The sequence below is a fragment of the Aquila chrysaetos genome, chromosome 16, assembly GCF_900496995.4.
Source record: "Aquila chrysaetos chrysaetos chromosome 16, bAquChr1.4, whole genome shotgun sequence".
NCBI classification, from domain to species: domain Eukaryota; kingdom Metazoa; phylum Chordata; class Aves; order Accipitriformes; family Accipitridae; genus Aquila; species Aquila chrysaetos.
Window position 1 is genome coordinate 9,511,145 of NC_044019.1, and position 14,879 is coordinate 9,526,023.

Here is a 14,879-nt window from a genome sequence, read left to right on the forward strand (position 1 = left end):
TTAGAGTTAACGCAGCTCTAGCAAGGAAACTACATGCTCCAAACTGCATTTCTGTCTTTCCTTTAAAAGTGCTTTAAGAGAATTTACCAATCATCTGCAAATTGCCTGACTGTGAACACGGAGAAAAGAGCAAAATTTCCTGGTTTACCTCTTCCCTTCTCTGCCATATGCAACAAACCCCTCTGCAGCAGTATAGTTCCTGGGGGCACATTAGTTCAGTCAGCATGTGGTGCCTGTCTATTGATGACTGGCTTGATGTCAGGGTTTTCTTTCCTATTTTTGTTGTCACATGTATGAAATCCACTGTTAGAGCATTATCTGCTATTGATGGGGGCTACATTCTGATTTAAAGGCAAAAACCTCCAAATTTGTGATTTTGCTAGCCTGTGATCAGGACCTGGGTTTGATATTTGTAGGTGGAACATGATGGACCACAGGACTGTAGTTTTAGGTCAGTAACACCATAAAACCTGTTCCTTTTGCAGTTTTTTCACCAGAAGAGTACGTGGTCTATAGCTTTAGTTGGTGCATGGGGGTAATGGCTACATCCCCTTGACTTAAGGCTTGTTTAACTTTCCTATGCTGCTGCAGAGCTATTGTTAGTTTGCAGATAAGGCAAGTGTTACCATTTTAGCACAATCTAAAAGAAAAGGATAGGAGGGAACTATTAGATTCTCTACTGTGTTACTCTCTGCCTAGTGGCAGGGTTGTCCTTCACACTGATCTCTCAAATGTGGTAATAATAACAGTAAAGCTTTGTTTTTACTGGTTATCAGCCAAAAGCAACAGCTAAGCCAGAAAATATCATCCCTTCTGCTTTTGCAGCACATGTGCTGAATCTCTGTGCTGATGCTCTGATACTTCTCTAGACCTTTCCTGAGGAGACAAGGGGACACAGAGAACTTCATCCCACCCCAAACAACCTGCTCTACCTAATCTTGGCCACCATCTAAGAAGCAGCCTCCTGCCCTCTTCCCAGCACAAATCAGCAACACCTCCCTTCTCTCCTATCTTGTTTTTGCTGTTAAGACATGGTAGGTTTTTTACAGCTGCCTGTATCTGCCTCTAGCAGTTGCTACCTCGTTCTTCCTCTGTGTACGCATGACAGTCTTCTGTCTTTTAAAGAGGCCCCTATCACAAACGAGTTGCCAAGTTTGAAACCAAGGAAGAGAAAGGATGTGTGTCTGACCAAAAAGCCCCTGTAAGGGCCAAAACTGGGAAAATGCATGGACTGATTCTTGTGCAGGCACTTTGCATCTTTCTGTAGTGTAGATGCTCTTTAAGGAGATAACAGAGACTGTCTCGCCCAAGGTGTTGAGAACTCCATTGAATTTAGGTGGATCTGATCTCACTTGTTTATGGCGTGCTTTTAAGGAAAGAGACCCTGCTGCAAAGGTGACAAAGCAAAAGGCAGTCTGGTCCTCCTACTGGAAAAAAGAGCATGCTACTCGTATGCTGATGGTGCATGGCTTAGCTTTCCCTTTATTTGTGTGAACAGTGAGAAAATAATCTGGAGGTAAATCCTGGTCGTACAGAATTCAGAGTCACTTTGGATGGTGTTCATCTTCATTCCAGACATCTGCAAAGTAGATGTGTACACCCAAGCTGCCCCATCTGGGTTCCTTTAATAGCTAAAGGAAAGAAAATGGCACTTGTTTGAAGAATTTTCGGGAGTATGTGAACCTTGCCCTTGGTGCTGCTGACTGTACGGAAGAGTTTGGGCTTAGCTGAGATGCAGATGTCTGTGGTGAAATCCCATCCTTGGTGCAATAAAATCTTGGAGGAGATCCTGGGACCTGAGTTGTTCTGCACTGGGAAAGGAAGATGTGGAGCACAGGAAGACTGTAAACAAACAAGCTATTAAGAACAAGAAAGTCCTGTCAAGGTTGTGACTCTACCAAGCTTACACGGAGATGGATGGTTTTTTAATAGGGGAAAATGAGTGTAACAGACCCCTGTAGACTTCAATATGGGGGACAAAACACTGTAGACAGCAAGTTATCCATTTCAGGGCTAGCTTGCTGGACTGCGTAGCCTTAGGACACTGACCGAAAGCCCCTGTAGGGTTGCCAGTAGGTGCAAATGATGGAAATAGGATTTTCCAGGAAGGCAGGTGGTGACTGAATAGCACTTCTATTTTTGTTTTTTGAGGTCACTCTATTTGTTTTGAAGTCATTCTAATTCGGGGCTGGAAGGGAGCAGGAGTTGTTTTTTTGGCTACAAATCTGGTTTGTACTTTAACTCAGCAGCGTCTTTCTGTGGCAGTTAGCCATGCAGCCACGAGGAAGAATTCTGAAAGGCAGTAAGAGACAGCTTTGGCAGCGTCCCTCGCACTGCGCTGACAGACTGGTCGTGCACAAGTGCCAGACTGGCCAGACCCAGACTGGGGCCATCAGGGCTGAGCCTCTGCCTCCCACCTCCTCGGGGCGATGGGACCGCTGGGGCTGTGCCAGGGAACACCAACCACCAGGCAGGTACGGGGGCACCAGTGTCCTCTAAGGACAAATACACAAAGTCCCAAGTCAAACAGGGTACTGACAGGGAAGGAACAGCCTGGCTCTGCTCTGCTGTTGACACGCTGTGTGGCTGTGGTTTTGTCTGCTGGGTCCTCGACAGCAGACCTCCAGGAGGGGAATAGTAAGTCACAAGACAAGGGGATAGCCGCACGCTTCAAAACGTCTGTATGGTGAGCATCTTACCAAGGTCCCGCACACTCAGTCAGTCTGCTAAGCAAGTTATCCATCCTTGAATCAAAACCTTTTTTAGCAATAGCCTTGGCAGCCATAGCCTTGGCAGGCACAAGTGAAAGAAGGAAACCTCTTACAAAGGCTTATGCAGGTCTTTTCAGCCATTCCCCAAGGAAAAGACTTCTCGTCCACTAGCTCCTTGCTTGGCAGAACCGCTGGTTTCAAAGAGCCTTGCAAAACAACGTATGTCAAAACGTACGATACAGGAGTAAGAAAACAAATTAACTACTTGTGCTTGGAAGAGCTTATTCTCATTTGAATGCTCTGTAAGACAGTCTCCTGAAGACCTCAAGAGTGACAGTTATCTTACACATATTGTGCTTGGAGTCAGAATTAAGTCGGATTTTTTTCTGTTAACGTGGAGGCCTGTAATTACAATAATCTTTGGTTTATATGGTTGATGAGCTAGCAGTATTTCTTATAGCAGAGCCAATTGTTGAGATAGAGATGTATTTTGATACTTCTCCATCTCAAGCAGGCCCAGAAAGCACAGGTCTTAACTCTTTTATGTTATTGTTTAGAAGCTGGAAGAAAATCCTCTAAATATAGTAATGGCTGCGACAGTGGTACAAAATTGCCCCCTTTCCCTGAACCTAGCACAAGAGGGAATTACACGATAATCGACCACACCTTGCTTACAATACTTTCTCTGCTCTGGTGTTGCACTGAGAACTGCAGAGTGCCTGAGGAGATCTTTTTTCTGACCAGGAAAGGTGCACATCAGGTCCAGAGCAGCATTTCTCGAAGTCAGTTCCTAAATTAGTTGGTTCTGCGTGTGTCTGATGTAGCCGTCGTTCTGCTGGGTACCGCACAGCTCTGGTTCCCCAAGCTGATGTTCACTGCTGCTGAATTTGCTGCTGGCATTTCTCCAAATGGCAGCACAAGCTTTCCCAGGCAGCTGGGGTGCAGATCCCGCAGTAATAGGCGGAGGAATGAATACCGTGGCCGCTCCCATCCTCCTGCCCCGGTGCAGCAATGAATCACCGTGTGCATTAGCTGATGACTGGCTGTGAGGCATGCCATGCTTTGGTAAGTGAGGTGCATAGCTGAGATCCCCAATGTCCCACTGGAAGTCATACCAGAGAGGTCCCATATGCTGCTGGAGGTCCTATGCTCTTTCAGGGCGGGTAGATTTGCCAGGCCCATGTCAGAGCCTGCAGAGAAGCTGAGGCAAACCTCCATCCATCCAAATCCTGTCCCAAAAAGGAGGCTCATTTTGAAGAGGACTGGCAAACTGAATTCCTGTGGTAGATAAGGCAGCTTCTGTAGGGCAAAAAAATGTGGCTAGAGACCAGTTGGGAACCAACAGAAGTTTGTTTCAGCTGCAGCAGCTAGATTGCAATAGCAAAAAGGTCCTTAACACTATCTAGTTTGTCAACCAGTGGACAAAAGAATTTCTTGCACAATTCAGAGGAATATGCTAGCTAACTACACGTGTAAGGAAAGGGTTTAAAATTGCACAATGTGCTGAGGAATGATACAAGTGGGGATTTTGTCTCACAGCTATGGGCAATTAGAAGGAACAGAGAGATAACGGAATTCGCGCTGTCCTTGATTCCATGGAGCACAGGGAGGCTTGACCACAGCAGATACTGCAGGCTAAAAGTATGCCCTTGTGCGCGCATGGGATGCGTCCATGGCAAGGAGAGGCTGTGCAGAGAGCAGTTCAAAGAACAATGATTTTCTGCATGTGCTATGGCATTGTGGAAAGCATGTCATAGTAAGGGTGTCCCTTGGAGAATATTTTGTGGGGCTAATTGGATATTAGGAAAAAGTTCTGCGCTGAGGTGGGGGTCAAGCACTGGCACAAGCCCCCTGGGGAAGTGGTCGTGGCACCAAGCCTGTCAGTGGTCAAGAAGCATTTGGACAATGCTCTTAGATACATGGTTTAACTTTTAGGTTGCCCTGTGTGCAGTCAGAAGTTGGACTCAATGATCATTGTGTGTCCTTTCCAGCTCAGGATATTCTATGATTCTAATTACTCTGAATTCAGTGGCTAGTTAGGTATTGGTTATTTACTTCCAAACTTTTATGATTTATGTCATGTCTCATGTGGTGTGATGCTCTAAGCTTTGATTCCAACCCCTCCTCTCACAAATATTATTAAGAAAACAGTGTTACTCCGAAAGCTAAGATAATGCATAGATTTATTTTCTGTGCCTTTAAAAAAGAAAAGCAATGAGCTAATCTAAGAGATAAAGGTATGCCAAGCTTCCTACATTTAAAAGGTTGAGCTCTTTTGATGTAAACATACTTATCTTAAATTGCTCAAACCAGGAACTTCATTTCTGTGTTGTAAACTTTTTTCTTAACAATTTGCTTAGTGAATATAGCAATTACAGAGCCACTCTTAAAAGTGAATATCCTCAAGACTTGGAGATTTAGAGCAGCTGGCTGGTGTTATTCACCTTCCACTTATTCAGACTGGTTGGAAAGGAGCACATGCACTCTTTTCTCTAGTTGCTGGCTTAGGACTTGCTAAGACAGAAGTGCCCAGGAGACTTTGGGGAAACTCATTCTTGTTTAGATCTGTAACTGTGAAATGTATCCAGAAGGATCTGTGTTTGTCCTACTCAGAAGAACAATTGGGATTCAAGGCTAAGTGAAGGAGATATCTATATTGCAATAGAAGAGCAGATTGCTAGTGTAGATGTGGCTCACAATACCTTTTGTTAGCATAAAAACAGACGGGTTGGGGCACTCCTTTTCCCTTGAGCTTCCTCCAACTGATGAGAGACTCCTCCTATTTTCCAAAGTGTGGAAGATGATAGCTTTTCATTTTGTCGTCAGATGTTTCCTTCACCTCAAATTCCATCTCCCGGGTTTTTTGGGTAGCAGTTGGTACAGCATCTATATGTCAGGAAAAAACCCTGCATGTCCCCCTCTCCTCCTGCTTTCAGTGACCCATAAAAAATAACTTCTTGTGTCTCACTCCCCTCTTCCCAGATGTTACATCTATCTGGAGTGTAAATAACTGAATAACTCGGTACTTATACATGTTATGATACCTTTGATTTTAGAGCATCAAATATAGGTTCTGATGTAGTGTCAATATCAAAAGTGAAGGGAAATGCTCTGTTGCCATGAATTCAACGTGAGGTGAGCACTTTGATGTGAATCTCAAATGAACATGGAGGGAGTGGTCGTCTCTAAAGTAGTTCAGCTGGCACCTGTAACCTCTTAAACTGCAGTCATACCTCTCACGTGAATCAATATTTCAACCAATATTTACTTAGGACTCAGGCATGATTTATATGGGAGTCTTGGTATTGCAACAACTGCTGTGTTACTCAATCAGATTCCCAGATGACTGGTTAATACATAACAAGCCAGATTTGTAAATTCAGTTGGCACAAGTTACCATCAGAATGGAAAGCAGAAATTCATGATAGCATTTTGTATTTAATTCATAAATCTATTAAATACCTGTAATGGAGTACAACATGCTCCAGTTAAAGAAGCAATGGGTTTCATTCAGTTTTCAGAGGGTTTCAATCTGGATTAATTGCTTGCTGACCATTTTCTGGTTGTCACAAGTAATTGCGTTTTTCCTCTGTGTCAAAATAGAAACAAAGTAGGATCAAATTAGTTAATTACAAAATGCCACAGTAAAAAACTCTATAGTGTGCAACACTATTCTGGTAACAATTAACAGCGAGCTTAATTCTGGGGTCAAAAAACAGGCTGCAGCTTTGAAGTTTAGGTATATCACATAATCACTTTGGCTGTATATAAAGTTACCCTCACCTCCCGGGCATTATCAGCAATTGTTTCTCAATGAAGGCCATTTGTCTGGATGATGTGGAATGCTTCACAGAAAAATCCACTCCACTTATTTTATGCCAATATGGCAATAAAAAGATTACTGAAAGTCTAAAGACCTGTACAATAACCAGATATTGTTAGTCAAAGATACTAGGGCAAAGGACTGACTTTGCAGATGCTATTTGATCTTTTGGAAGAGATTGATTTTTTTTTTTTTTTTTTTTTTTAATAAAATAAATCACCACAGGAAATTGAGAGTAATGTGTTTCCTTCTATAAATGGAAATGATGACTTAAAACTCTTCAGACAGGCCAAGAAATCCTCAGTGTCTGTGTAAAACAGACAAGACCTATAGTTTTCTAGGTTTCAGGCTGGAACACTTGAAAATCAACATGTGTGTGTGTGTCAGAAAGAAGAACACAGCCAGCTCCCTGAAATGCTTTAACTTCTTTGCTCTGCTGATCCTCTTGTATTTACCCTGTCTGCTCTTCAGAACGTGTATGCTCCAAGTCCAGTGACCACTTCTTTGGCAGGCAGTTCCCCATGAATAAGCATCCTGCTGAATATTTGGAAACATTTTCTAACTTAATGACCTTTCTTTAACCTCAGGCTGCTAGGGGAACACTGGGAAGGAACAAATGTGTCTGAGTGAGGTGGGTAGCTGAAGTTATTGCCTAGAACATGTATCTTGCCTGAGGCTCTGGCATCGGAGTCCCATTGCTGCCACTGCTGCAGGCTGGGCTCCCCAAAGATTGGGAAACTTCTCTCTGCCACCTCCTTACGCTGACTGTGCCCATGATACCAGTTTAATGGCCCACAAGGAAATAACCAGCTAGAAACCATGCTTTGGCTTAAATGATAAAACTCTGCCAGGATGCCATTAAAACTATGCCAATTACTTAAGTACAATCAGTGCCCGAGTCAAAACTACAGTGGCTGGAATCTGTATCTGGAATCCACCCTTTTACATCCTAACATAGGAAAAAAACTGCAGCATGCTTGAATAACCAGCAGTACTGAAGTTGCAAGTTCCATCACAAATCAGTTATTTCGACTTGGTATTAGTCCATTGTTATGCATGCTTAGCATAGCAAATTGTTGCATTATGAGCAAAAGGGGAGGAAAAAAAAAAGATATTTTAGAAGTCCAAGTAATTTTAAGATTAGTCTGTGATCTACCTCATTATTTGGGTCAATAATAGATTTTGAAATGTTTTAGAAATGTATGCACGTTTTTATTTTACTACTGGCTGTTATTCAAGCAACATATTGATGTGGGTGTGCTCTTGGATCTTTTTATTGTGTTATATTTAAATACAGAGCATTTACTATCATGTTAATGGCAGCTATGTGAACATAACATAGGAAGTCTTCTAATTGGCTTTGCTCCTGCTCTGTCCATGCAAGTGTCCAGTGAATGTTCTCAGGTTCTTTACAGCATACAGGTTCTGAGCATTTAACACAAGCGGCGACAGTGCCTGATGCCTTGTTATAGAGCATTACCAGCTTTGTCTTACACAATTCTCTGCAGCCTTTTATTAGTGACCATTATTACATGCATGGTAATTAATTCTGTGGCTTTTTTTTCCCCCTCCCTAGTGACCACATTATATGCTCCTCACGCTAGTCCACTTGCTGTCAGGGGAATGTGCCCCAGCTTGTGCAGGTGGTTTGCTGGCGTTGCACACTTGAAACAGCTTGAGGTGGCTCTGGCATGTTCTTCCTTAGAGCAGGTTTCTTTCGCTCCCAGCTATATACTTCCACAGTGCAATTCAGAATGCAGAAAACTGTTAGTCCAAGGCCTGGCCACAGTAGGCATGTTGGAAAAGATGCAATTTAGCACACTTTAGAACTTTCTGAGTGTTTTCAGTGATTACTGTGGTCACTTTTAAGCCCATGAAGAGTTGCAAAAATGTGCTATTGCAGAAAAGAGACTGTATCCAGTTTCTTTTTCCACTAGTAGGCTGAAATCTATCCCAGTGAAGCTGCAAAGGATGTGCAAGTGGACCTGCTCTCGGACAAGGGGGCAAGAAGGGGAAGCAAAGAGCCTGTTCCTCTGTGGCTTGGGTGGCTCTGTCACAAAATGACAGCAGTGGCAACCCTCACACGGGATATCCTCCTGCAGGTGAAGGGAGCAAGCAAGGACCACCTGATGGGTGAGGGCCCCCCAGTGCCTTCCATGCACTCCTCCAGCCTGCAGAACTGAGCACAGCCCTGACCTGACGAGCTGCTTCTTGCCCAGAACTAATAAAACCAGAGAAGATTAAGAGGGAAGAGAGAGCCGATTCAGTGCAGGTAGAGAACTGGTTACTATAGCAACTGTTTTCTTCCTTGAGCATAGCTTGGGAGGACTCCCTTGCGAGGGGATTTCTGCGCAGTCCCGGAGCTGGGAGGGGAGGTTGCTTCAAGAATCTCATTTGACAAAGGCTGCGTGGCTGCACTCTTGAACTCTGCTGGGGATCGGGGGGAGCTGGGATAGGTTTGTAGGAGAGTTTGACGCTCATCCAAAAGTAAAACAGATGTTGAAGTGCCTGATCTCATGGGAGAGATTACTAAACTGGGACTGTATTAAAAGTGATACTCACCTCATGGTGTATTGTTCTGTGGGTTGCAGCTATGACTGAAGCTGTTACTGTGCCACAGTACTGCACACAAGCGGGAGTTTCAAAGCTGGAGTTTTTAAAAGAAATAAGAGAATGTTTAGCTAATTCCTACTGGATTTTTAAATCTCTCTGAGGTCCTGAGAAAGTTCCCCAGCTGGGTTTCTTCAGCAAGATTAAATTGGTACAGAGTAAGAAATTAAGTAATTTGTAATATAATAAAGGCTTGGTCAGTCTGACTCCAAGAAAAGTCATTCTCTGGGACTTGCGCCAGGTAATGTTATCTTAGCATACTGCTTGGAGTACCTGGCACTGTACAAGCTCTAGGTCTTTGTGGTTATCTTAGACCAACATAGCAAATGAATGAGCATATTATCCTTTCAGGAGGACTGCTTTCTGGTGTAACGCTTCCCTTGCATTCACAGGAGACATATAAATACCCCAGCAGTGCTGAGGGTAAATCCCTCATCTTTAGCCATTGTTAACCCTGTGGACTCTGGCAGGTATACTTCAGGGGCCAAAGCTGCACCTTGTTTTTTTGCTGGTATTTTGTGCTGGAAACTAAACAAACACAGAAGGAAAATAAAACAACCTATGATCATCTCAAATTTTGTCCTGAAGTTCTCTCTCTCTTAGGGTCAAAGCACGGAAGACATTGCAAATTCTCTTGATAAGGGGTGAGCAAAGGGTGCTGTGGGTGAAACACTCTGCTCCACTATTCTCCCTAGGCTGCTTATTGTCTATTTGTCCATGCAGTATTGTTGCTGGAGACACAGATCAAGGAGAACATTGTCTGCCATGATCCCACTACCCTTCCTATCACTGAGGAAGAGGAAAGGGGGGCAGCTGTCCAGCCTCTTTCTTGCAGCTGCATCTTGCCTAGGTGACTAACACAACTTCGAACCTTCATAATCCCTGGCTTTTGGAGCAGCATTTTTTTTGGCTGTTGATGCAGGGAATCAGAAACAGCAGCCTTAATATTTCTTTAAAATTCATCAAGGGTCTTACCAGACGTAGAACCAAGGAGTCGAAAAATGAAAGCAGGCTCCCTGCTCCAAGTGCAACTTGAACGCAGAACTAGGCTGACAGTATTTTGCTATCACAACATGTTCCCCTGTGAGCAGTATGCTGAGGAGGTGAGCCAAGAGGCTGAGGGACTCACGGACAGCCCTGAACTCTCACCCATGCTTGCAACGACTGCACAGTTCCCATGTCAAAGTCTCCAGCCTCAGCTGAGCTTCAGAAATGGGATTCACAAACTCAGCACCAACCTGCTACTGGTCCATAAAAGAATGTTTATCAACAACTGCTATGAAGAAGTCCGCAAGCTTTTCAGCTGAAATAAGTATCTGCATCCTTCTACAAAAGTGTCATTCTCTCTGTGCCATGTGGCAGATGCGGCCGTAGCTGGCATTTGATCTTGCCAGTAAAATCGGCTGCTGCTTGGTAAAATAGCAAGAAAGACTCGTGAAAGAAAATAGAGTGCTTTATGAGTCACAGTTCTAGACTTAGCTCTTTTGTGAGCACGCAGCAATTTCTACTGCACTAGTGCAACTGAGGTGAATAAAATCATGTATCAATCCAACTGCAATTCCCTTTGCTGCAGATATACAAGTATTACAGAAAACTGGGAAAAAACATTCTAATAAGCTTTAGTAAATCACACAAATTAATAAATTAACAAATGGTTCATCTTCTTATGTCAGAGACATACGCCCTCTCCTAACTGAATATATGATTAAGACTGCATTCAGAACCAGTGAAAAGTAGAAATTTCCATCAAGACTTGGTGAAGAAGGATCTCCATTACTTCAAAGGAAGTAGTAGACTCGCCGACCATTAAATTCTGTTCAGCCATTGAAGTAATAGATTACAGTCATGGTATGGGGTTGAGGGAAAAGTAAATTACAGAGAAAAGGACTTGTTTTTTCCTGTCTGAGGGGAAGGAGATTTCTGTGACAAGTAGTTTTTGTCTCCCTCCATACTGATAGCAGAGGTTGTACAAACTCTCAAGTCTCAGCTCACCCCAGAAGAGGGGATCTGAGTCTGGACTGTACCTTGTTTATGGCATAATTAGTTGCTATGTGTTTTGTCTGTGCCCTAACCCTACTTACCTCACCGTTACTTCCTTCACAGGCTTTAAGGCTGGGTTATCCAGGGGATACAGGCAGCTGAAAAATTATTCTCTTAATGGGTCTCACTTATTAGATGCTACAGTGGATTAACCTGTTAGATGGGATCAGAAATTGAACATAGATACAGAACCCATGTCTGCTATCTACAAAAAAAAGCGTGCTAATGCAGATTGGTTGCTATGGTGTAAAATCTGACATCAGGAACATGAAGACATGTTTGCCTTTTTCTGTTACGTAAGAAGATGGCTGTTGATTGACTAATCCATTGGGTAGGGTATCGTGTTGTTACCTAACAACAAGGTGTTTCTAGTGCACAAGAAATGGAAACAGGGGTCAGTTGCTGCTGAGAACATAATCAGGTTTCTCAAGTCTGAGTCCAGTATTTTAACTGTTCAGACTTGGAGAGTTTGAGCCAATAATTCAGTACTTAATTCCCTTCTTTGAGTTTTTTTCTGATGCCTTTTAGTTTTCAGTATATTCTGATGTTAGCAGAAGCCTTATTTTTGTTGAATTTGACTATATGCATTATCTCAGTGTCATAGATTCCTCCTTAGGAGCAGAAAAAAAGTCACATAGACAAGTAGAAGAAATAGGTTTGTTTTCTTTTTTTCAATTGTTTTATTTGAATGTGGACCTAAAACTTATGAAAAGAACCATCTCAGTAGCTCTAGAATGAGAACCACTCTCTCTGTTTAGCCATTTAAAATATACTGCATGAAGAAGAGCAGTATACATTTCTCATACATTGCTCCTCCTGAATGCTTTGAGCCAAACCAGGGAAGTTCTTGGGTCAGAGCAGAAAATTATTTATTTTCATGATTAGTGAAACCAGTACCTGTCTTTCCACATACTCTACTGGGGTTTGCGTCAAGCCTTCTGACCATTCAACTTTGGCATTGCTGCCTAGGCTTTCAGTAAGACCAAGCTCATGCCACTGCTGCTACACGGCTTCCTGACCATTCAAATCAACCACATCTGAAATGCACAATGGTGGGATAACCTGGCTGAAAGAACTATTACCCACAATTTAAAGATTAAAGTCATCTTAACCAATAATGAATTCCCTAACCAACATTTACTTTCTGGGAATAATGAAAGAAAAAGAATTTTGGCCAGTAACATATCAATATGCCTTCATATCGACTAAACCTGAAGCCCTTATGATTACTTACCTTTATTTCTACCTTGAGTTCCTCTACCGCTTTGTTCTTGCCTTTATTGCACTATATGTACATGCTTGTGTCTCCCCAGAAGATAGACCATGTTTGTTGTAAAACACTCTGAACAGTTTTCAAGTGAGTTACACCCTTTTTGTAAACTCAACAATAAATTACAATGGGTTACTAACTACTAATGAAGTGTTAATAAATGATGTAATGAGCAGAACAAACAGCTAAAGGAAATATGTGTGTGGGCTTTATATGGGTCCAGGATACTTATCAAAACGGAAGTCATTACAGGATTGAAACCCAAGCTAGACTGACACTAAGAAAGGGTCTGTTGTAATCAAAAGGATATAAAACAAATAGAGCCATAATCTTCCCGGCTCCTTCTAAATTCTCTGAGGCTTTGAAAGAGATTATGTGAGGTTTTGAAGCAAAGCTTCTGACTTGGTATGAACAAATGTCAGTGAAATGGCCAGCATCAACAGGTTGGAATTTTCTTGTCTAGTAGAACTGGATAGAATTCTCTCTACCCAGGAAAAAACAAATCTTTTATTTCTCTGACTTTTCTGCCTTTTCTTTCCCCATTAATAGCAATCTAGAAAAAAATCAGTCAAATAACTCTAATTAGCAACAAAAAAATGTCACGCTATGACAAAATAGTGTGAAACTCGAGCACTTGGAAGCAGAAGGGCCAGTCTGAAAGGCAAATTTTTCTGGTATTTTCACCACTTCTTCCCACATGTAGAGACATCATCAGTGTTTGTCGCAGAATGAGCTTTCCATCTGTAAAACTGTTTTTTGGAGTTTAGCTCTTCACCATCAGTGATGTTGTCAGGTACTTCAGCAGGGACCTGCAAAACAAAGGGCTTCTCCGCAGCCATCTCCAGCAGCCACTGCGTGTCCCCTCTCCAGCATCCTAATCTGTGCTTGGATTAAGGGATTTTATTTCATAAATGAGAGCAGAGGCACAAAGGGGAGAAAAGAGAATCTGTGTCTCTTCTGTTCCAGTTTGGCATCCCTAACACATACATCACTCTTCCTCTAAACTACGGTTCAGTATGCCTCAGCCATGACAGTTTTGGTTGTGCCAGCACAAAGCAGTTCTGAAGCCAGTTCTGGAGATTTCCTGCCACTTCTCAGAAAATCCCTGGGCTATTTGGGGGTTTTCCAGCACTGGAGTGCCAAAACGAAGCGTACAGACAAAATGAGGGAGCAGCCCATGTGGTGAAATAGTTTGGGAAGGGATGAGGGAAGGAGCATATCAGGAAGTCCCTCGCAACCCAGCGATCCCCAGCTTTAACAACGATTGCCACAATAACGGCAAGTATTATTAAAAGACCCCACAAGCTTCTATATACAGTAAAAGACCATCAAGGGAGAACAGCCAAAGGAGGAAAAAAAATCATAGAAGTGCAGAGGTAGTTCAAAGCCTAAAGGTGATTTTTTCCTTTACTGCTCATATATGACGAGGTGATATAACATATTAGGCAACATTCTCATCCCCCCTGGCTGCAGGAGGGCCGGGAAAGCTGCAGCTCCTTCCAGCTGCGGCTCCTTCCAGCTGGCTGTGACATCACTGCACCGACACTCCTCATGTGCTGTGAAGGACTGGAAGGCAGGTGCTGACGTTCCCCGTAACAGGAGAACGTCTTTCCACCGCCAAAACTAACAAAGAAGTTCAACTTTGAAGCACTGCATGTGGGAATTATATTTCTTCTTGTAGCTTACCTTTCTGTTCAGGCATGATTTTCTCCTGAGCCAAGAGAGATCAGTTTACCATGTAGGCATGAATCAGCCCTCACACATGATAACTAGTACCTCGGTAACTTTCTGTAAGAAGCAGAGTTTAAACAAACATATTGTTGATTGCTGTAACCCACTCTGTACAGCACAGAGATTTCCCACCGGTTTTCGTGGCAAGTCCCGGAGTCAATGACACGTTACGGAGCCTTAGCGCGGCCGGCCCTGAGGGAGCACCAGCCTAATGGGACACCGCGTAACCAACGACGCAGGGAAGGCAGCTCCAGCGCCCAGCACGCCCTGCTCCGGCCAGCTCCCTCCCTCCCTCCGTCCTCAGCGCTCACCTCCGGCTCAGCCCCCCCCCACCCCGGTCGAGCCCTCGCTGTGGCCCGACCCTCCCCCGTTAAATCCTCCTCAGGCTTTAAGCGGCGGCCGCCGGGCCGAGGAGGAGCGGCGGGCACCGAGGGGGCGCCCGGAGGCGGCGGGGCCAGGGCTGAGCCCGGCGGGAAGGGGAAGCGGGGCCCGAGGGGCTCTGACGGCCCGGGCCGGGGACAGGAGGGCCGGCTCCGGCGGCCGCGCCGCCACCGCTGTGAGGAGCAGGGGGGAGGGGTCACCTGCCGCGGCGCCCCCCCCGCCCCGAGCTGCGCGCGCCGGTCACCGGGACAACTGGGGGACGGCCAATCGGCGTGCTCCCTGCCCGCCCCTCGCGCACAGGGGGCGGCCGCAG

General features: G+C 44.1%; 1 long non-coding RNA gene across 1 annotated transcript; it reads right to left on the minus strand.

Moving 5' to 3' along the window:
• Positions 1-1,456: 1,456 nt before the first annotated feature.
• On the minus strand, positions 1,457-14,615 carry LOC121233852. The gene is made up of 6 exons (XR_005934124.1): positions 14,497-14,615; positions 14,141-14,242; positions 13,089-13,263; positions 9,097-9,181; positions 6,174-6,300; positions 1,457-4,010 (listed from the first exon to the last, which is right to left on the minus strand). It is a non-coding gene; the product is annotated as an uncharacterized LOC121233852 (long non-coding RNA).
• Between the last annotated feature and the right edge of the window lie 264 nt (positions 14,616-14,879).